The sequence below is a fragment of the Mesoplodon densirostris genome, chromosome 12 (assembly GCF_025265405.1).
Source record: "Mesoplodon densirostris isolate mMesDen1 chromosome 12, mMesDen1 primary haplotype, whole genome shotgun sequence".
NCBI classification, from domain to species: Eukaryota; Metazoa; Chordata; class Mammalia; order Artiodactyla; family Ziphiidae; genus Mesoplodon; species Mesoplodon densirostris.
The window spans coordinates 5,269,376-5,291,879 of NC_082672.1; positions in this window are offsets into that span (position 1 = coordinate 5,269,376).

Below are 22,504 nucleotides of genomic sequence, written 5' to 3' on the forward strand. Positions count from 1 at the left end.
GCAAGCTCAGACTCATAAGGATCCAACAGACCGTGCCTATTCACAAAAGCACCAAGTCGCATTTTCAGCCTTGTTCCCAGGACCAGTGGCTCACTGGGCAGGTAGGCAGAGGGGCTCAAGGAGACAGATAGAACTAGGTTCTCATGATGGCTCTCAGCCTTCTTCACGTACTTGGATGTGCCTTTCTCAGGAACGTTTCATTTTATCCTACCAACCTGCCCAACAAGGAAATTTACTCATTGGTTCAAAACTATTTTTAATAGCACCTACTATGTGCCAGACGCTGTTCTAAGGTCTACAGCAGTGAGAATAACAGACAAGACTTCTCATCTCTGTGGAATTTGCATTCTAGAAGGGGAAGGTTGACAGGAAATTAAATAAGTAGAATCCATAGTAAGTTAGAAGATCGTTTGGGTAGAGAAAAGGGCAAGTCCTACAGAGAGGTGCTGTTTTAATAGACAGTTGAGGGAGGTGAGGGAGCTAGCCACACAGCTGACTGGGGAAGAGCATTCTAGGGGAAGGAATCACCGTGGGCAAATGTCTGACATGGCCAGCGTTCCAGGAACCCCCAGCAGCAGTGGTCCCAGTGACTGGTTAGAGGGTGGGTAAGAAGGAGGTCTGAGAGGTGGGGGAGGACAGTCACTGGGAAGATTTTGACTCATTCTGAGTGAGACAGTAAGCCACTGAGAGATTATGAGCAGGGGCACTCCCATTAAGAAAGCACACGGGGCTTCCCTGGTGGCACAGTGGTTGAGAGTCCGCCTGCCGATGCAGGGGACACGGGTTCGTGCCCCGGTCCGGGAGGATCCCACATGCCACGGAGTGGCTGGACCCATGAGCCATGGCTGCTGAGCCTGCGCATCTGGAGCCTGTGCTCCGCAATGGGAGAGGCCACGACGGTGAGAGGCCTGTGTACCACAAAAAAAAAAAGAAAGAAAGAAAGAAATCACACGGATATCCTTAAATGAGTTACATGAGTATTATTTCTCCAACAAGCCTTGCTTCCCACCTCCATTTCCTAAATGCCAAATGACCCCTTTGTCTTAAAGGTATAGTTTCCCACTGCCTGATCTTCATTGTTTTGAGGTCTTGACAAAGCAAGGAGGCCATAGGAATAGCACCTGGCACAGGATTAGATTTATTTTTAGAATATCGATTGATTCAGAGCCCAGAGAGAAAGCCTGTGTCTTCTGATCCAAAGCTGTTACTTGAACATGTCTCTGCATCTTCCTTAGCCTCAGTCTTCATAGTTGATGAGTAATTGTGAAGATTACATGAGGCAATGCATTTCAAACGTTTGACATAAAACCAGTGCTCAGTAAACATTAGCTATTTTTTCTTCAGGAATGACTTCTTATTTCTAAGTACAATTCCATCTTTAATTCCATGTTCTTGAGCTTCCTTCCTACCTGGAGAAGGCTCCTTGGCTCTCACCTTGGAAGCCACATGCCCGATCCTGCTTCCTGGCCAGGTTCTGTTTAGTGCCACCATCTTCCCCAAGGTGTTCCTTCAACTCCCTTTCGATCAGGACTTCTCACTGGGTAGTGCTACTAGATTTTACATGTGTAGAGGCTAGGGATACTGCCAGGCACCCTACCTTGCACAGGACAGCCTACAACAGAGAATTATCTGGCCTCAAATGGCAATAGTGCTGCTATTGAGAAACTTTGCAGCTGACAATACATCATGTGTGGCATCACACTTTCTTTCATGTGTATAGGTATGTATATAATATATACATCTGCTTCTTCCCAATGGGCTCTGTCTGGTTCACCATATCCCCAGCCACTCTGGCACAGTTCCGGACACGTAGTAGGTACAGTTATTGAGTGAGTGAGAGTTTGCCAAAATAGAACTTTATGGAAACAACTTTACCATACAACCCCTACTGATATGTTGACCAAAGTGCCAGAGATTTGGACTCCAAGTAAAAATTTCCATATTATGGTCCTTAAATTTCCATACATAGTTTAAGAGGCCATTGCATCCTAAGTGGATAAAATAAAATAATAAAATAAAACAAAACAAAATAAAACAAATCAAAATAAAATAAAATAAAACAATCTCTTGCAATTATTCTCAAACACAATATTAAGGATTTAATGCAGAAGAAAAATATAATATGCTTAATCTGATTAACATCCTGAGTGAGGGGACACAGAACGCTGTCAATGACGGTGGCCTTGTTGAAATGGAGGTGGGGTCACCTGGCCGGAGGAACCCCTGGCAGGCAATTCAGGGGCCGGATCTGCAATACTTTCTGCAACCTCTGCTCCCCTGAGCGGCCACCACAGTCAAGGCTGCTTGTAGCACTCACCATCTCTTCTCAAGAATTATGCTGGTCCATGCAGCTTCTTTGTCCACGTGGGCAGGTGCAGGAGCCAGAGAGTGGAGGTGATGTCAAACACCACTTGCCCCCATGGTTGCAGCCTGGCCTCTTTGCATGAAAGTCACAACCACTTGTGGGACCCTGCTCTTTTCTTTCAGCTTAGCTCATCTTATCAGTATTCCCATTCTCTAGAGAAATGTATCGTTACTACACAGGGCAGAAATAAAGTGTCCAAAATAACTTGGAAACCAAAGACCTTCCTGAGACTGAAATTCCCAAGAGTCACATGTAATGGATAAAGCCAACCATCTGAAGAGAAACCAGTCCTAGGAGATGGTCTGTAAGTGGGTGGAGAGGAGACATTGGAACATCGCAGTCCAACAAATGCAGCTGGGGTTGAATGTCTAGGAAACATGTTTGAATACAAAAGAAGGTGTTAACCTAGGCTACTGGAATTTGACCGAAAAAAGACTGTTAGCAGAAAGGGGTGTTTGCATGAAGTCTAGAGAAAGGGGACTCATGGTTGTCCACCTCTCCCCCCCTTCTAGAAATTTCCATAACATGGCTTTGTCCTAATAAGCTCCCTCTTGTCCTCCTTTGCTCACCTTTCTTCTTCTCTGAGTCTGTTTCCTCCTCTATCAAGTGGAAGGAATAGCATCCACATTGTCATACAGAATTGGGCACATTGTAGGTACTTGGTCAATGTTCATTTGCCTTCTACACATTTGAAAGTCTCCTTTCATCTCTGCCCAAATAAAACTGCCCTTTCCTTGGTGCAGTTAATCTTAACTAAGTGTTAGGAAGAAAGCCCTTTAAAAAAATGTATATTAATGTGTTCCTGACTAATAATTCATTAGCCCTTCAAAAGGCATCTGGTATTTTTAGGGTCCAATGACAACCCAAAAGGTTCATCACTTTTTTTTTTTTTTTTTTTTTTTTGCGGTACATGGGCCTCTCACTGTTGTGGCCTCTCCCGTTGCAGAGCACAGGCTCCGGATGTGCAGGCTCAGTGGCCATGGCTCATGGGCCCAGCCACTCTGCGGCATGTGGGATCCTCCCGGACCGGGGCATGAACCCGCGTCCCCTGCATCGGCAGGCGGACTCTCAACCACTGCGCCAGCAGGGAAGCCCCCAAGGTTCATCACTTTGTAGGCATGTTGATTTCAAACAGTATGATACAATAAAATGGAAAAACTCAGCTAATATTGACCAGGAATCAGCCTCCGGGTATCAGCTCCCTCAAAAGCTTAGCATCTCCCAACATCATCTTCTACTCCTGAAACCAGAGATCCTCTGAGGGTTTTGAGTGTAACTTCCATGCCTTTTTGGCCAGTGTTGCCCGTGTTAAGCTGGTTCTATGCAAGCCTCTCCTCTCCATCAGGCACATAGCACAAACACAGAGCTAAGAACCCTGTCCTTACCCCTCCTGTACTTTGTTACTTGTCTTGCAGTGACCTGGGGGGGAGGAGGACTGTCCACACAGCTGTGCATGCCAGGTCAGTAGGATATAGCAGTAACAGTGCCTGAAGTGCAGGAAGTCTCCTGGTGCCGGACGGAGTTACTCTGATTTCTACCAAATAGCCAAAAAAACCATGTTTGTCCCCACTGTACCAAACACAAAAGGATAGAATTGTCCCTGGATTCCTCAGCATGAGACACTGTGATCATGAATTTGGAAGGACTCAGTCAGACTGACCTGGGTATGGCTCTCAGATCCATCATTTGATAGTTTGCCATTTTGGACTTGTTATCTAATCCTTCAAAGTTCAAGTATCCTGCTCTCTAAAATGGGCTAGGAATGGTAACTGCCTCCCTGGAAGGGTAAACTGAGATCGGACGGGTACCAGCTGAAGCCGACACCTGCACTCACAAAGGGGCTCAACACATGTGAGCTGAGCTGGAGTCACTATCGTCGGTGCTGTGGCTACCACCTCCAGGGGAAGCAAGACTTCTGAGTTTCCCTGGTGGCGCAGTGGTTGGGAGTCTGCCTGCTAATGCAGGGGACTCGGGTTCGAGCCCTGGTCTGTGAGGATCCCACATGCCACAGAGCAACTAGGCCTGTGAGCCACAACTACTGAGCCTGCGCATCTGGAGTCTGTGCTCCGCAACAAGAGAGGCCGCGATAGTGAGAGGCCCGCGCACCACAATAAAGAGTGGCCCCTGCTTGCCACAACTAGAGAAAGCCCTCATACAGAAACAAAGACGCAACACAGCAAAAATTAATTAATTAATTAATTAACTCCTACCCCCAACATCTTCTTTAAAAAAAAAAAAAGAGAGAGACTTCTGAGTCCTTTTCAAGCTCCAGGTGTGCCCTTGGGCATCCCATGCTAGAACTGGGTGAACTGCCTTCTCCTCCTATGTCTACACCAACCATCCTCACAGTTAGATGCCTTCCAGTCAGTCCATCATCAAGGGATGCATTTCTTTAATGCTCTCATGCACCAGCCTGCCCATTCTCTCCAGCCTGATGGTTTTCCTAAGAGGGAAACAGTTGTTTCTAAAAGGTGAAAATTCAAGCACATGGATGACAGTGAAGCAGAATTTTCATCTCCTTCCAACACTTCTGTGAGATTTGCCGGTCACTGTCCACCAACATCTTAGAATAACAGAAGCCTCACCACCCCCCAACCCCCCCGGCCATCTCTGTCCCCTGCACTTGCACCTGTCACTCTCCACAGCCAGCTCCCACCACAAAGCCAAGATCCGCTGTCTCATCTCTGCTCCTTTAAAAGATGTGTTGTAAGTGAAAAGCTCGAGGCATTAAGAAATGCAAAAATCAATCCTACAATGTGTTTAAGCAGAGCAAATTCCATACAAAGCCCTAAAATAATGACTGTGTCAAGGCAAATGGTTTATCGCCGGCATCTTGGTAGCAGATAAAATTATAGTATTGGAAACTTGACAGTGGAATAATACAAAGGAAATTAAGTGAGAAAAAAAAAAGACCCTGTTTCTAATCTGTGCTGCTTTTTTCAAAAATATACCTAGGATCGGCTGTCCTGCAAAGCGTCTGAGACTGGTGAGGCAAAAGATGACTTTTGACAGCAAGGTTAAAGTTCTAGCAAAGTCACGTGCCAGTTGACTGTGCTAAAGCCTGTTCTCTGGAGGGCGTTGCCCCTGGTGTGTTGTCTCATAGAAAGGTTTCAGGGAGGCACCGGAAAATGTCAGAGCACGTCCTCTCCCTCCACTAACTCCTCAGCTGTCTCTCCCATCCGCCCTGAGAGCCCCAAGATGCATCCTGCCCTGTGGGTTTGCCTTCCATGTTCCCGCCTGCAGGCATTCCCTTCCTGGTCCCTTCAAGTCAGAGGGGGAAGCTGAGCCGTTGTCAGGCCGTGTCATTTAGACAGAGCGCAGACACCCTATGGTGATGTCACCAGCCACGGCACTTCAGAGATGTCAGCTACCCGCAGCCCAATTCATCAGGAAACTAGAAATATGACAGTCCTTGGAGATACGTGGAGAGACTAGCAGAGCAACTTGGGTTTCTCATATTAAGAAAAATAGAGGCGGGAGGACTGTTTCCATAGATAGTCTAATGAGTTTTGAGTAGGGAAGAAAGAGTAGCAGTGATTTTAGATAGAATTGCCACCTAAGGCTCTCAGATCTAACTGGTAGCAGACTCTGACGACCTCACGTGCCATCTCCTGCCTAGCTCCAGTTCAGAATCTATAAAGCTCTAACTAGGACCAAGGTCAGAATATTTTTCTTAACACCGGGAAGTAGATCACAGCATATTTCATGAAGTATTTTTATCAGCCCTAAAATACCATGCCATCCTATGACAGCAAGAATGGGCTCAGTTAAGCAAATATTCCTAGAGCACTTCCTCTGTGTGTGAGGACCTGCTGGGGGCTGTGAGAGAAGCAAGTTAAGAAACACATCATTTGTGTCATTAAAACTCACATCACTCGTGCCATTAAGATTCTCAAATTCTATTGGAGCAATTAGACACAGACGTAAATGACCATGAAATATGGAGCAAAGGGTAAGTGTCGTTGAGAAGCATAAGATGCTGCAGGGATTCAGAGGAGGGGGAGATCACATCAGGTTAAGGACTGAGAAAGGCCTCAAAGGACAGAAGATTAGAAATTATCTCAAAAACAGAACAAACAGATTAGTGAACTCCAGCCTGAGGGAACCACATAAATAAGGCATGGTCATAAGAAAATGCAGGTATCATGGGTATTTATCCACCTAGTCATTAGTTAGGTCAACATTTATCATGGACCTGTTATATGCCAGGCCCTGCTCCAGGCATCAGAAGCAGAGAAATGAATAAAGCAGACGCTCCGGAGCTTGGAGACTAGTCACACATCCATCGATTAAAAAATATCACAATGAGTGACAATCAGAATAGGGCAACAGGAGAGAGCATGACATTCAGATGAGATCTGCATATTATGGACCCAACCACGAGAAGGAAGGATTCCTGGTGGAAGAAAGAGGTGGCAACAGGCTTCAAGGCGGAAATGACCTTGACTGTTTGCAGAAGGCCAGCGTGGCTGGAGCAGAGACGGGGACGGGAGAGGGGGTCCAGGGTGGGCAGAGACGAGGCCGCCTGGGGCGTCATGTCAGCCAGGGTTCAACGTTGGGATTTTGTTTTAGGAGAGTTGGGAGCTCTGTGCAGTGTTCCAAGCAGGAGGGGACGTGATCTGATTCACGTTTTGGAACAAAAATGCTTCATGCTATGTGGTCATGACTAGGATGGCAGCGGGGACTCCTGAGAAGAAGGGAGAGTTGTTAAGAGCACATTGAGGTGAATCTGGGTTGAGATCAAAGAGAAGAGCAGTAAATTGTTAAGGAAATTTGCTGAGTTCAAATTGGTCGCGTTTGCTGATAGCATTGGTCTGAGCCCTGAAGGAAAGAGAAGAAGGAAAGAAAACTCCGAGACTTTCACCATAAGGCACTGGCTAGCTAGTCTAGTTTATGAGATGGGGATGCCTGTGTGAGGGTAAATTTAGGGGGAACATTCTATTTTGTCCTAATTAAATTTGAGATTACCGTAAGATTTCATGGTGAGATGCCAAGAAGAAATATACAAATACACAATTCATTTTGAAAGAGAAATAGAAAAATAAGGTAGTAACTGGAAGAAGATGTAAACTTTTTTGTCTGAAGACAAGAAGTATTGGAATATTTTCATATAATTTTCTCCACCCAAATACAGTGGATAAACCAAAAATATATGTCACAATTCATAGCCATTTCTGATACAAAAAGGACATAGAACAGTTAACTGTAATAAACCCAAGAAATGAAAATTAGAAGAAGAATGAGGTAATACTTTTCCCCGTAACAGAGTGGAAAAATACAAAAAAATATAAATAACACCCAATGTTGATGTGGGGTGTAAATTAGTACACAATTTTTTTGGAGTCAGTGTGGAAATAGCTATCAAAAGCAGTTAGGTCAAACAATTCCATTTGAAATTTATCCTGTAGAATCAAAAATGAAAATGATTGTATAGGGAATTGCTTGGTGGCCCAGTGGTTAAGACTTGGCCCTTTCACCACCAGGGTCCACGTTCAATCCCTGATCAGGGAACTAAGATCCTGCAAGCTTCCTGGCATGGCAAAAAAAAAAAAAAAATGTATAAGGATGCTCATTGCCTCATTTCTGATAAGGGAGTAATGAAGAAGATCATTTTACATCTACAATATATAAAGAAATACTGTCTCAACACACTGACATGGAAAGATGTCTGTAGTTTAAGTGAAAAAAAAAGCAAATTGCATTATAGTGTATAGCATGTGATTCTAATTTTATCATAAATATTTGCCTATGCATATGAAAAATGTTATAAATGTGAGCAAGAATCAGAAAGGCACCAATTGGATGACTCACTAAAGCTGTCATTGGGAATTGACAAGGGGAAGGGGGGTCTTCCTTCTCACTTTGTATATTTCAGTATTATTGAATTTATATAATAAGGAATATCAGTTTTCAAGTTTAACATTAGAAATTAAAGATAAATATTAGAAATTTAGACAAGATGGAACACAAAGAGTAGAGCTCAGAGCACTAAACAAGAACCTTCTTAGTGCTAGTGAGGATAAACGGTCATGCTCAGACACTGATGGTGGAGCGTTAACCTGGCATATTTCTGGAGGGCACCCTTGGCAATATGTATGGATGTCTTTGAAGTATTTATATACTTAGATACACTAAATACACTTCTACGAATCTATCCAAAGGGCCAATTCAGATACACAAAGATTTATAGAAAAGGATGCTCATTGCCACGTTAGTTATAATAGTGAAAATTTTAAAGAAACTTATTATTTGATATTAGATTAATCATTTTGTAAATTACATTCAACGGACCAGAAGACAGCATCCAAAATCACATTTTTGAAGATTATTGAATCGTATGGGGAAATGTTTACAATATGTGCTAAGGATAAAAACACAAGACACACATTGCTTCACACAGCATAATCCTCATTTTACACACACTTAAATGTATATACATCCATTAACCTGAGGAAAAACTCATCCAAAAAGTCAACAGTGTTGATTTCTTGGTAAGAAAATTAGAATTTGTTTAATTTATTCTTTTTATAATTTTAGTTTTTCCTAAATGTTCTTCAATGAGCACTCATTCCTTTATAATCAGAATGACTTTTTGATTTTTTTCTTTGTTTCTTTCTGTTTTTTTTTAATTTTTATTGGATGGAGTATAGTTGATTTACAATGTTGTAAATTACACACACCTGTTAGTTTCAGGTGTACAGCAGAGTGAATCAGTTATACATATACATACATTCACTCTTTTTTAGATTCTTTTCCCGTATAGGTCATTACAGAGTATTGAGCAGAGTTCCCTGTGCTGTACAGTAGGTCCTTATTAGTTATCTATTTTATGTATCGTAGTGTGTGAATGTCAATCCCAATCTCCCAATTTGTACTTACCACCCTTTCTTCCATGGTAACCATAAGATTGTTTCCTACATCTGTAAGTCTATTTCTATTTTGTAAATAAGTTCAATTGTACCAATTTTTTTAGATTCCACATATAAGCTATATCATATGATATTTGCCCTTCTCTGTCTGACTTACTTCACTCAGTATGAAAATCTCTAGGTCCACTCATGTTGCTGTAAATGGCATTAATAAGAGAAGAAATAAATTAGTACACCTGTTTGTCCCAAAGCTCATTGGATTTTTTTTTGTCTTTTTGCTCAACTTGAAAAGTCTCTGAAAATAACTCAACTAAAGGGAAAATTACCTCAGTAAAGCAGCTGCATTTCACACATTCCTCACTGCCCACTTTCTACACATTCCCACTCATCTTCTTGATGTTGAGATGCATTAATGTTCGGGGTCCCCTGTTCCTGGGAGATATACGAGCCCGAGCCCGGCAGCAGCTGTTAGTACAACAGAAGGGCATTCCTCAGCAGGGATTGAAATGGATGTTATTGACTCAAACTCGATTGCATTACAGGCATGTAAATCACGTGCACACATGTGGAACCAAAGGGTCCAAGCGTCAGCGAGCCGAAGTCTGTGTAAATGACACCTTGTCAATCTTCATCCTCTGTCCCTAAAGCAAGTCTACTTCCAGCAAAAGTTGGGTCATTCTGCACATAACCCAAAACGATTTCCACCCAATGCATCCTACACCACAGGGACTTCGTGTGGCCCGAGTGTAATGTAGATGCTGCGGGTGCTTCCAACAGCCTAAGCCTCAGCTGGAACCCAGAGCAACAAATTTAATACGCTCAGGTCTCCTAACAAACCCTCCTTGAAAAGCCTCTGGCTGGGCTGACAGTGACAGAATTACACAAGCTTCTTCTTCTCTGAATTCATATTCTTAAGCTCAGCAAGAGTCGTGTTATTAGTTCATGTTAAAAAGTTACCAAAGTAGCTTAGCACTTGACACATTTTGTAATTTCATCATTAGAACAGCCCTATGTGTCAGAGAGCCTCTAGTATCCCCATTTTTATAGATGAGGAACTGGGACTCAGAGAGGTTAGGAAGAGTGCCCAAAGTCACACAGCTCATAGATGGTAGAGCTGGGATTGGAATTCAGGCGATCTGGCTCTGAATTCCCATGCACGTCTGCTGTGTGTGATATCCACCACATGGGTTTTAACAGTACCAATGTCATGGGACTATTGTGATACAATATACAGAGTGCTTATCTTTTACTCGGTACAATGTAAGCTTTCAACGAATATTAGCCACTGTGATTAAACCTCCAATAAAAGGCTTCAGGAAGAGAGAAGGAAGAACCAAGCTTTCCAGGGACTTCTGTTACCATCCAACCCTCTGTCCTACAGTCATGTTCCCCTTGGTACAAGGTGACATTTAAACCACTTTGCCAAGTGGAAGCTGCACATCTTCATGTGCCTTCAAGCTCCGATGGCCCCAGAGAAGGAAGAATCCAGAGAGAATCTGGGCAAGTGTTCAAGTTGACCCTGTGTGATGTGACCTGGGTGGGCATCCTCTCCATGCTGGTGGAGTGAGATAATGAGTCCTGCCCTCATTGTCTTCACATGCTAATCAGAATTAATCGGCTAAAATCATTTTAAACTCTGGGTCCTCTACATCTTGGTGCTTAATTATGATATATCATTTGCTTGGAACAAGTACTTGGACCCTGGAAATGAATCCTCTCTCCTTATCCCTTTAATGAAGATTCAGTCCTGGACTTGTGCTCAATCACAGCTTCTTGAAATTCAAGGAAAATAACAAATGGTGATTTTTCTCTCTCATTTCTTAACCAAATGGTTTAAATAGGATAAAGAGCCTTTTTTAAACCATGGACATTTTTTTTTCTTTTACAAGCCCTGTAAGGTTGTTCATTTAGTGGGACAAATATTGTTATATGGTCCGGTCACATACCTTGAAGTCACAGTACATTCTAGTCTCTTCCATCAGGATCATTTAATGCTTTACTTGTAACCTTGCTACTTGCCACAGAAGCCACTCGCTGCTAAGCCATCTTCAACCATGTTCCACGGGACAAACGCCCATTGGCACGACACCGCCCCTTCCAATTACACATGGTGCTCCCAAAACATCAGACATTCCCTCTCGTCCCTGCCTCTTCATCCTCTCAGCATCTTCATTCTCAGTACTGAACAGAACCACAGTTACAACGACTGCAAAATGATATGCCTAGAAAACAACTAGGCCTTTGCATAAAGAAATCCAGTCATGCTCCACTCAGCTGATCTTGAATACCTGAGTACACTTACTTGGATTTTATGACAATCGATCTAGAAAGGGCCTGGGTGGCCCACCCACTGCTCACACCTCCCCCACCCTGCCCAAGTTTCTTTTTTTTTTTTTTTTCAGAAAATATGACTGTATTATATGGATGCAGGCAGGTCTTATACATCTAAGCTTTTTATTTATTTGCTATTTGTTCCTTCACCTTGTCTTTTTTTAATCAATATATTTTAGTGAAATATAGTTGATTTACAATGCTGTGTTAATTTCTGCTGTACAGCAAAGTGATTCAATTATACATATATAACACTCTCTTTTATATTCTTTTCCCTTATGGTTTATCATAGGATGTTGAATATGGTTCCCTGTGCTCTAGAGTAGGACCTTGTTGTTTATCCATCCTGTATATGAAAGCTTACATCTGCTGACCCCAACCTCCCACTCCAAGTTTCTTTTAAGTCAAAGGAAACTATTATCCTATAAAGGCTTTAAAATGCACCTGTCTTCAGCATCTCTAAGCCATTATAAAAACCACACAACTAATCCCTTGGCATATGCCCTGACCCTAAACGCGGGAGGCGATTCAGGCCTTCCTGTCCTGCAAAACCCTTTGGGGTGTAATGTGATGAACATCTCCTGACCTCCGTGGTTAGCCCAGGCTCTGCTGTCAAGATCCCAACCCCCTGCATCCCTCGTGCCTGAGCCCGGACGGCCCACCCACACTTCCACCAGCACTTCCAGGAAGTTGCTGAAGGACGGATCCCAGCAGACAACCCCAGATTCAAGGATGCCTGAAGGGTAGAGCCTTAACATGCATTCACATTTTACAGATGGAAGAGTAATGCAGAAATAATAAGAATCGTTCCCCAGATAACGGGATGAGTCAGGAGGTTCCAGGAATAGCCTGCAGATTTCCATATCCTATTACCATTCAGCATCACCACCAGAAGACTTCTGTGAGGGCATGATGACCTCACACATGTTCTCAACCCAAAAATATTTGTCTTGAATCCTTTTCCAAATCTTCTCAAGCTGTAATAAACTCAGCTTGAAACCTTTTTTTCTTCCATTTGACAACCAAAAATCAGTGCTAAAATCCTACTTTAAATGTGTATTTATAAATTTGAAACTTTCTTTGGAATTACCAGTCATAAATCCAGGGTACAAAAGGCCTTTCTTTCTGTCCAGATTTATGAGAACCCTGAAGGCGGTCTGGAAAGTTGTGCATTACGTTGTCAGATAGGCAAGTGCTACTGAAGGGCCATCAGCTATTATATTTGACAAGGAAGATGAGAAAATTCTCCAAGGCCTGGAAATGGACAAACGTGGACTCATATGAATAAGAAGGGAGGACGGGGGCTGGGGGGAGGAAGACCTACCTCAGTGGTAATTACAGGCCGGTCAATGAAAGTTTGATGTTTGATTAAATATTAGAATTTATTCCAAATAAAGGAATATGTGTGTATTTTGCAAATACGCACTAAGAATCATGATTGTAAAAGTGGGAGAAAATCCTATCTAACTCATTCCAGCTCCTCCTCTGACAATCACGGGTCTCAGACCTACGGGTTGACTGAAGGGCACAGTCTATCAGGGCTCAGTAAGAATTTTAATTTTGAAAACAACAGAGAAAGGCAATAGACTAGGAGATTCAGACAGGCTCTCACGAGCCTGTGGGGATGCTGCAAAATAACAATGTCCAGTGAAGCAAAGGGATGAAGGCAGCCCATGGTCCTCACCGTGCTTTCCTTTATTTTTTTAATTAATGTTTATTGGAGTACAGTTAATGTACAATGTTGTGTTAGTTTCTGCTGTACAGCAAAGTGAATCAGCTATACATATACATATATCCACTCTTTTTTAGATTATTTTCCCATATAGGTCATTACAGAGTATTGAGTAGAGTTCCCTGTGCTATAAAGTCCTTACCAGTTATCTATTTTATATATAGCCGTGTGTATATGTCAATCCCAATCTCCCAGTTTATCCTTCCCCTTCCTTTCTCTCTTGGTAACCATGCTTGTTTTCTACATCTGTGACTCTATTTCTGTTTTGTAGATAAGTTCATTTGGACCATTTTTTAGATTCCACATATAAGCGGTATCATATGATATTTGTCTTTCTCTGTATGACTTACTTCACTCAGTATGACAATCTCTAGGTCCATCCATGTTGCTGCAAATGGCATTATTTCATTCTTTTTTTTGGCTGAGTAATATTCCATTGTATATATATGTACCACATCTTCTTTTTTTGGGGGGGGGTACGTGGGCCTCTCACTGTTGTGGCCTCTCACTGTTGTGCCCTCTCCCATTGCGGAGCACGGGCTCCAGACATGCAGGTTTAGTGGCCATGGCTAACAGGCTCAGCCGCTCTGCGGCATATGTGATCTTCCCGGACCGGGGCACGAACCTGTGTCCCCTGCATTGGCAGGCAGACTCTCAACCACTGCACCACCAGGGAAGCCCTGTACTGCATCTTCTTTATCCATCCCTCTGTCAATGGACATTTAGGTTGCTTCCATATCCTGGCTACTGTAAATAGTGCTGCAATGAACATTGGGGTGCATGTCTCTTTTCAAATTATGTTTTTCTCTAGATATATGCCCAGGAGTGGTATTGCAGGATCATGATTTCCTATTTGAGTGGATGGTCAGGATGAGGAATTGCAGGCATGTTTATAAACAATGGCAAGTTCACCTGTTAGAACACAAGAAAGTTTTCAAAGCAACCTTGATGAATACAATGTATCAGGCCTAAAACCATGATGAAATTTAATAATGACACAACTCAGTGAAAAAAGAAAAGTTTAAGCATGTTGCATCACTAGTTCTACCAAGAGAAGACTACAAATGCAGTATCCTTATTTTAAAACACATAAAGTAAATTAAAATAATAAACTGTTGCCAGGAAGGAGTCCAAAGTAGTCTTCCTAGGTCATTGGCCCACCAACACTTCTAAGTAAATGAATGGGAGCTTACAAAGTGCCAAAGTGGGTATTTTGAACCCATTATTTGCTAAAAATTAAGTATTCCTTCCAAAGTTTGTTTTGCCATATTGATTTCCTAAAAAATATACATTGTTATAGATAATGCAAATACAAATGTCTCACTAGCCCCAGTGAATTACTTCAAATTCCTAATTGATGTAATATGAACCATTGAGTTCCCTTAGTACAAAGAGAGGGTATATCAGCCTTTTCCGAAAGCATGTTCTAGTGGAACTCTAGTCCTAAGAAATTCTATGAAAAACGTCTCAAAGTCAAATGTAATAACAATAATAAATAATAACCTTAGCAACAATTAACAAACTCACACACACCCATACACATTCATGCACACACTACTTTATACCAGGCACTCTTCTAAGAACCAATACACCTGGGAAGCCCAGCACACCCCATCTCCTCTTATCCACACACAATGTATACTGACTGTTTGCACTATGACAGGTCCTATAGCAAAGGAACCTATTTAACTTTCTTTAATCTGACACATCCTAGATTAATTCGACAATGGAACCCTATTTCTGCCTAACATCTATTAACAACAGTTGTGAGCTGTTGAGACGTATTTATTAATCCATTCTGAAAATATTCATGGAGTACTATTTTTGCCAAGCGTTGAACCAAGCAAATATTAGATAGAAAATAGTAGGGAACTGAAGATTCAGGTAAGAAACACAGTAAAAGACTAAACCAATAAAGCTTACAATACAGTCTTATTTTTATAAGAAACCAGAGGCTATGGCAGATGGATGCTTTGCAAAGATCGTAAAGCTGGGCCCTGCGATGACCAGACTGGGTCTGTGGCATCTGCAGTCTATTAAGCTTATCTGCAGACAAGCTGAAGAGTTTTGAGAACCCCTATCCCTCAAAATCAAGTTTACTTTAATTATCTTTAAATCAAGACCCTAAATAATGTAAATCTGCTTCAAATACAAAGGACATTTGTTCAGTTATTAGGCAAACTTCTTGGCTAAATGATCAAGTGGTAAAGCACGGGTCACCAAGAGGAGTTATAGCCCTTGAAATCTCCACTAATAGGATGTGTTGCCATATTTACTGTGTGGCCGCCTAGTGTGGCTTGAGGCAGGGACTTGAACTAGTACACCTCTGGAACTTTATCCCAGACCTTGAACGATGACTGCGGGAGACTACAGAATAACAGTATACGTAGATGGAAGGGAAGAAGATGACCTGCGAAGATCATCTCAATATTAAATGTCAAAGCCAAGATCAACTCTCTGCCTTTATTTAGGGGATACAGAGCATAGGAAAAAGGGAATGTAGACTATAATTGCCATAGCCTGTGTTTATACATTGGGTAAAATTTGCACACTTTACCGTATCTATTACCCCATCTACAGCAATTTCCATTTTCCCAAAGCAAACATTGAGAACGTAAATTTATAATAAGAATCAGAATGTCAGGATCCGCATTCTCTTAAATGGTGTCAAAACTCTTATGTAGCTCACTGAAAATCCTTTCTTTGGTTAAATCCTTACAACTAAGGACAATCATTCAGGCCGCCCCTCTGGTTTAAATACCACACTCTGGAGTCCACTGTACTCTTGAGATTGAACTCAATGAGGACCTCAAGAAGATGGTAAGGTAAGTACTTGTGCAAAAGCCATCAAAACAAACATGGCGTCCACACACTTATAAATGCCAACCCTGCTGCAAAGCCTGTGAGATCAATTGTTCTGGATGTTGAACTTGGGTGGGGACCACACTGCTGAGGGTAAAGTTAGCATGACAGCAAGCAAACCAACAAACCCCTAGGGTTTTGTGTGTGTGTGTGTGTTACACACATACACATACATACACACATGCATATACACACAATCGTCATATAAATTCCTCTTCTGTCTTTAAACACTGGGACTTGCTAGTGGTTTGGTCCCAAAGCCTCCTTACCTGCCACCAAAACTCTACTATACACACACTCATAAACACTTCCAGAGCCCACTGTGTGTCTGTTGCCATCTAATTTTAGCTATGTGCCATTTGCATCAATATATCAAGGGAGAACCCATGCAATATGCCTAGATCCTACAATGTCTGTACACAAATAATTCCTTTTAACACCAATATAGGGGAACAGATCTTCATATACCATAGATATTATTTGCTGTTTTTCTACACCCACTTAGGGCTCAGAAAAACATGATCTGACTGAATAAATGACAGCTCCTGTAGTTGTTAACTATTTTATGTGATGTATACGTCCAAAAAGACGTTTGACTAGTTGGTAGCTCTAATGAAAACTGCACTTTAGAACATTTCTAGCCATGATATACCATCCCCAGAATGATTCAGAAAATTTCAGACTTAGCTGCCAACATGACCAAAGTTGGCCTTGGAAAGTCAGTCCTCTGTTTAAAAGAAGTGCTTTTAAGTCTCCTGCAGAGTCCGTGGGACAAGTTTTCATTCTGCTGCTTCATTTTTCTGGTGTCTGCTCTCTTCAGAGGCTGAATGAAGGAAAACTGTATTCCCCGCCGACCCTCCCCCTTCCTCTGGGAGCACACGTTCCTGACCAGACTGTGTTGTGTTTGGTACTTTGAGACAGAGGAAGAGAGAAAATAGTCTGTAAAAAACAAATTTCCAGAATGTTCGTCTTTAGGGACTATTTCCTCCCCACTCCATTGCCCATCTCCCCCTGTATCTGACCCTCCCCAGCTCTCACCTTTAAATCCAGATGGTCAGAAGATTCTAATTCACTGTCCTTTCTTGCCAACTGAATGCACATTTTACAATCCACCAAACTGTAAAAGCCACTAAATGGCTGATAGTGAGGTTTGCAGAATTCTTTCTTCTTACCACTGTAAATCTGAATAGGTCTTTAAAAAAATCTCTAATTTTTAGTACCATTTTTCTAATTATTGATGACACTTCCATCATCTCCTCGTCTTTTATCTTCACAAGGTGTCTGTTCCTTTTTCAAAATCTGAGCCTCCCCGCATAAGGAAAAAAATCCCACATAAAATGCCTTTTAACATGAAAATATAACATAATTTTTATATCAGGTAAACTCGATGTACGAAATCTGATTCACTCACTCTTTGCAGAAGCTTTGAGGCCCAGAAATCAGTTTGGAGAAATTGGAAAATCTTAACAAATATCCAAGGGAATCCAATGACTTCTAACCAGGATATGAATTGAAGTCAAAGATGTTTGGGGCGGGGAGACACAAATCTGGAAACTGAATTATCGTAAGAAGGGGTTCATGAGTTACCAAAGATACATGAACATCATGTATTGTAAGTTATGTAAGTGCTAATTATTAATAGTAGTATTTTTATTAGTGCCCTACCCTTCCTTGTTTTTGAGCAGAATTTTGGGTTTCACCAGGCACGGTCTTGTCAAGTGAACGAGAAACAAGAGTCTGGACTTTCCTTATGTCATATAGAGTGAATTTCATTTCTAAATGTTCCTGGGTTGTTTTAGAGAGCTCACAATGCTTTTCCTCTGAGTGGCTTGAATCTCCTGGATAATTTATTTAAAAGATTTAACCGGCCCCTTATGGCTGGAATCCATTTTAATCTCTAAATTGACCACTCTTCTCAATTGAATTTAAAAATGAAGAGACTAGATGTTTTGGACTGGAGTAGTGACTTCATCCACTCACCTTGGCCTGGGCGTCTTAGCACAGCAGCTCTAGGCGGTGTCCTTGACCCTGCTCCTCAGTCAGTCCCACAGAGAGTGTCTACCAGGCATCTGAGCCCAGGAGTCTAGTCATGAAATTGCTGAGACCTCAGACAAGTACTCCACTTATCCAGAATGGCATCGTAGAAACTTCAACACAATGAGACATCTACTACATGAGAAACAATGTGCTAGCAATTCCAGAGATCATAGGAAAAAATCAAAATGTCCTCGCCTACAGATTGTTTACAGTGTGATAAGGGAATAAGACATTGCCAAGTTAATGTTAATAATTCAAACTATGACAAATTCTGAAGTGTAAGAATAAACAAACTTGAGGCACAGCTGGGGGAAAAAACAATTCCAACAGAAAGGATTGAAGAGATATGTTTGGAGTGAGACCTTATAACCCAGAACATTGGGTCCTCTCTCCCTTTCACCACGGGGCCCAGACTGCAGACAGTGGGAAACACCCAGCTTGGAGACACCACAGGTTCTCCATCGTGGCCCAGAATGAGTTTGGACTGCATGTGTTTGGGTGATTTCTCACATTCACGCAAGGAGGGGTGCAAAAGCTTGCCAAAAAGTGTAAAAGATAAAATCAGCTCTTTATGACAGGGAGACTGTTGTCTACCCCCAGAGGCTGATACTTCTTCACCTCTTTATCACCAGAGGCTTGCAAATAATTGTTCATCTAGTTCCCATACCTCAGGGATGGGTAAGACAAGCTGAGCAAAGTATAGAAATCTCTTCATATTAAATTATGAAAGACCTATTACACGAATAATGTCTTCTCTTAGTGTAATTTTATTTTCTTTGTCTTTAAGTGATTTTTATTAATCTATTCTTTTGGTTATAAATGTAGTGCATGCTAATGTATAATGTTAATAAAATACATTAAAAGTATAACAAATTAAATCAACTGCAATCCCTCTACTCAGAAACGATCACCCTTTTACATGACAGTGTGTTTTCTTCTAGCTTTTACTTATGAAATAGTAATTAATGTTGATGTCACATAAATGAGTCTCATAAGCACCCTTAGAGGTTTCCCTTAAGCAATTCTACATCTCATGGTTTTAAACTTGAAAATGTAACAGGATGTACGTGTCCATCAAGAAAAAGATTATATGGTAGATAAAATGAAACACAAAACATTAAATTTGTGACATGATCATCTTATGGGCAAATATGTGATAACAATAAAATTCCTAAGATATTAAAAATAAAGTAGTTCTTAAGTGACAACTAGGATCTATAACTAAAAAGTGGATGGGATGTGGCAGTGAATTTCTTTGTTTTAAAGATAACTGAGGGGCTTCCCTGGTGGCACAGTGGTTAAGAATCTGCCCGCCAGTGCAGGTGACACGGGTTCGAGCCCTGGTCCAGGAAGGTCACACATGTCGCAGAGCAGCTAAGCCCGTGCGCCACAATTACTGAGCCTGCGCTCTAGAGCACATGAGCCACAACTCCTGAAACCTGGGCACCTGGAGCCCATGCTCCGCAACAAGAGAAGCCACCGCAGTGAGAAGCCTGTGCACCGCAAAGAAGAGTAGACCCCGCTTGCTGCAACCAGAGAAAGCCTGCTCGTAGCAATGAAGACCCAACACAGCCAAAAATAAATAAATAAAATAAAATAAAAATAAATAAAGACAACTGAAATATTTCCTGCTAAGCAAACGTAGGGGTTCCGCACTAAAGGATGGATCACCCCCCACAAAGTGCTGGAGGAGAACCAGAGACCCTCTCGAGGACAGAGTCTCAGATGGGCCCTCCTCTGCCAGAGCTGACCTCCCCTCTTCTCATTAAAGAAACTGAGTTCAGGATGAGCAATCAAGGGAATGCTCAGAGGGGACCTGGTGCACAGACCAAGCACAGTCACCTCCTATTTCTCAGTTTGATGAGCAAACCACCTCCAAGAACGCTCCTTCCTGGTGAGCTGGGGCTCGCTCTAGACATTCCTGGGTTCTTTCCATGACTGCCATTCAGGCTACCTCCCACAAGCCCAGAGAAGCGAGTACAGGTGGTGTGCTGAGTCAAGCTTCCACCAGATGTCTGCTAACACATTGTCAGCAGAGTGGTGGAGAGAAGTGGCCAGAACAAGATGGTCCCTTCTGTTCCCAAGAACCATCTCCCATATCTGACTTTCCAACTCACCCATCAAGGCAGAGCTGCTTCCAGACCAGCCAATCACAGCACGGGTTTCTCCCACTCAGTCCTCACTGGGTGGATGGTTAACTTTATGTGTCCACTTGAGTAGGCCATGGTACCCAGATGTTGGATCAGACATGGTCTGGATGGTGCTGTGAAGATATTTTGAGATGAGAGTGACATTTAAATCAGCAGACTTTGAGTAAAGCAGATCGCTCTCCCTAGTGTCAGGGGGCCTCATTCAAGCAGCTGAAGGCCTTCAAAGAAAGACTACCTCCCAGAAGAGGGACTTCTGCCTCTAGATGGCCTTTGAACTCCAGCTGCAAATCAGCACTTCCGTGGTTTTCAGGCTGCTGGCCTGCCCTATGGATTTCAGTTTGACCATCCACAACGTCATGAGCCGGTTCCCTACTCTTTCTCCTTCTTCTTCTTCCTTCCCTCCCTCCTCCTCCAATTTCTTCTTTTTCTTTCTCTCTCAATATGTGTGTGTGTGCACGTGTGTGTGTGTATGTTTCAAGTTGAAAACCATGAGATGTAAAATTGCTAAATGTAAACTTCCAAAGGGACTTGTATAGAACTACTCATGTGACACCAAAATTAAGTTTTCATAAGCAAATCCCAGAAGAAAATACACCATAATATAAAAGGATGGTAATTTCTGAGTGGAGAGATCATAGGTGATTTTGTTCCGTTTGTTATACTTTTACTGTAGTTAACCAATGTTGTTAACTACATTAGCACACATTACATTTGTAATCAGAAGACTATATTAATAAAAATAATTTTTAAAGACAAAGAATGCATCCTATTGGTTCTGTTTCTCTGGGGAACCTGGACTCCTAAACTTCACCAGAACCAGCATTTCCTGCCACTCATTTGTCCTCCCACCACCCTGGCACAATTCCCACTGTTCCCAGCAGGACCTGCAGAGTGGGTCAGACTTGATTGGGATAAAAGGCACACATTCTATCATTTCCATGTCATTGGTGATAAAAACCAGGTTCATGAAGTTTGAATGACTCCTTCCAGGTCCCGGATCCATGGCTGGGGAGAGTGACCTCCCCCAGGCCAGAGGTCCCCACACCACAGGACCTTGACCGTGGCAGTCTCTACATCCACCATAGCCAGGAACGGAAGGCACGTGGCTTCTGCTCCCCCGCCCAGCGTGCTGTGTTCCTGAGCCCACTCTGCTCTCCTCCACAGCAGCGTGAGAGCCTAGGGACCCCAAAGGGAAGAAATGCTGTTCTCGAAAATACCTTCAATAGTATTACTTGAAATCGTTTCCAAAGGCCGGGCACCTAGAAAGGTTTGGTTCCTGTGCTACAGGAAATTATAGTCAGAGTTCTTAATTACTACACCCCAACCCCTGCCTCTGTCCCGGGGGCATACTACCTCAGTCTAATTCCAGAGTGGAAATAAAAGTTGTAAAGAAATTCTGAGCAAAGTCAGTTGCGAAGACAAAAACCATGAACCTCCTGGTTCCCATAGATTCAATCCCTAGTGCAAGACCCACAAGGAGCTTCAGAAATTTAAATCAGACTATGTACAATTAATGACCAGAAACTACAATTTCATGTTAATTCATTTTAATTAAAAATTTTTTCTTTGCTTATCTACAAAGGCCTACGGTCAGGGTCCCAGCAATCTAATCTTTGAATTCCCTGCACCATAGGCTTTACCTTTGCAGTTGAACGATAAAACAGTTCTCTGAACGATACCTGAGTGGTCCACTGGGGGCAAGGAGGAAGCTGGTAATAGGGCAGGAAGAGGCACAAAAAGGCAGACACTGTAAGTGACACATAAAGGTGATACCCAAGAGGCAGGAAGTTCATTTTGGATTATCAAGGCATTAGTCAGATTTCTCATCCTAGCACAGCACAAAACATTTCCCCCAACATCCCAAGGTGACTGCCATAATGTGGTTGGAGCACCAGAAATCAAGAAATTGGAGGGTTATAGATGGAACTGCTCCCCCATCTATCAAGTTCTGTAACGTCCCGCCTTCAAGGAAATAAGGGAGGGAAGCATCTGTTTCTTGGCATCTGGGTAGCAGAGAGCTGCTTGGTAATGTGGAAGGATGAGGGGAATCTGTTCGTTTGGGGGTAAGAGGCAGTTCTACCAACAGCATGAAAAGGAATCAGTCAGGAAACACATCATCCCTTCCCGCTGCATTCATGAGCATTGACAAGAGACCGCA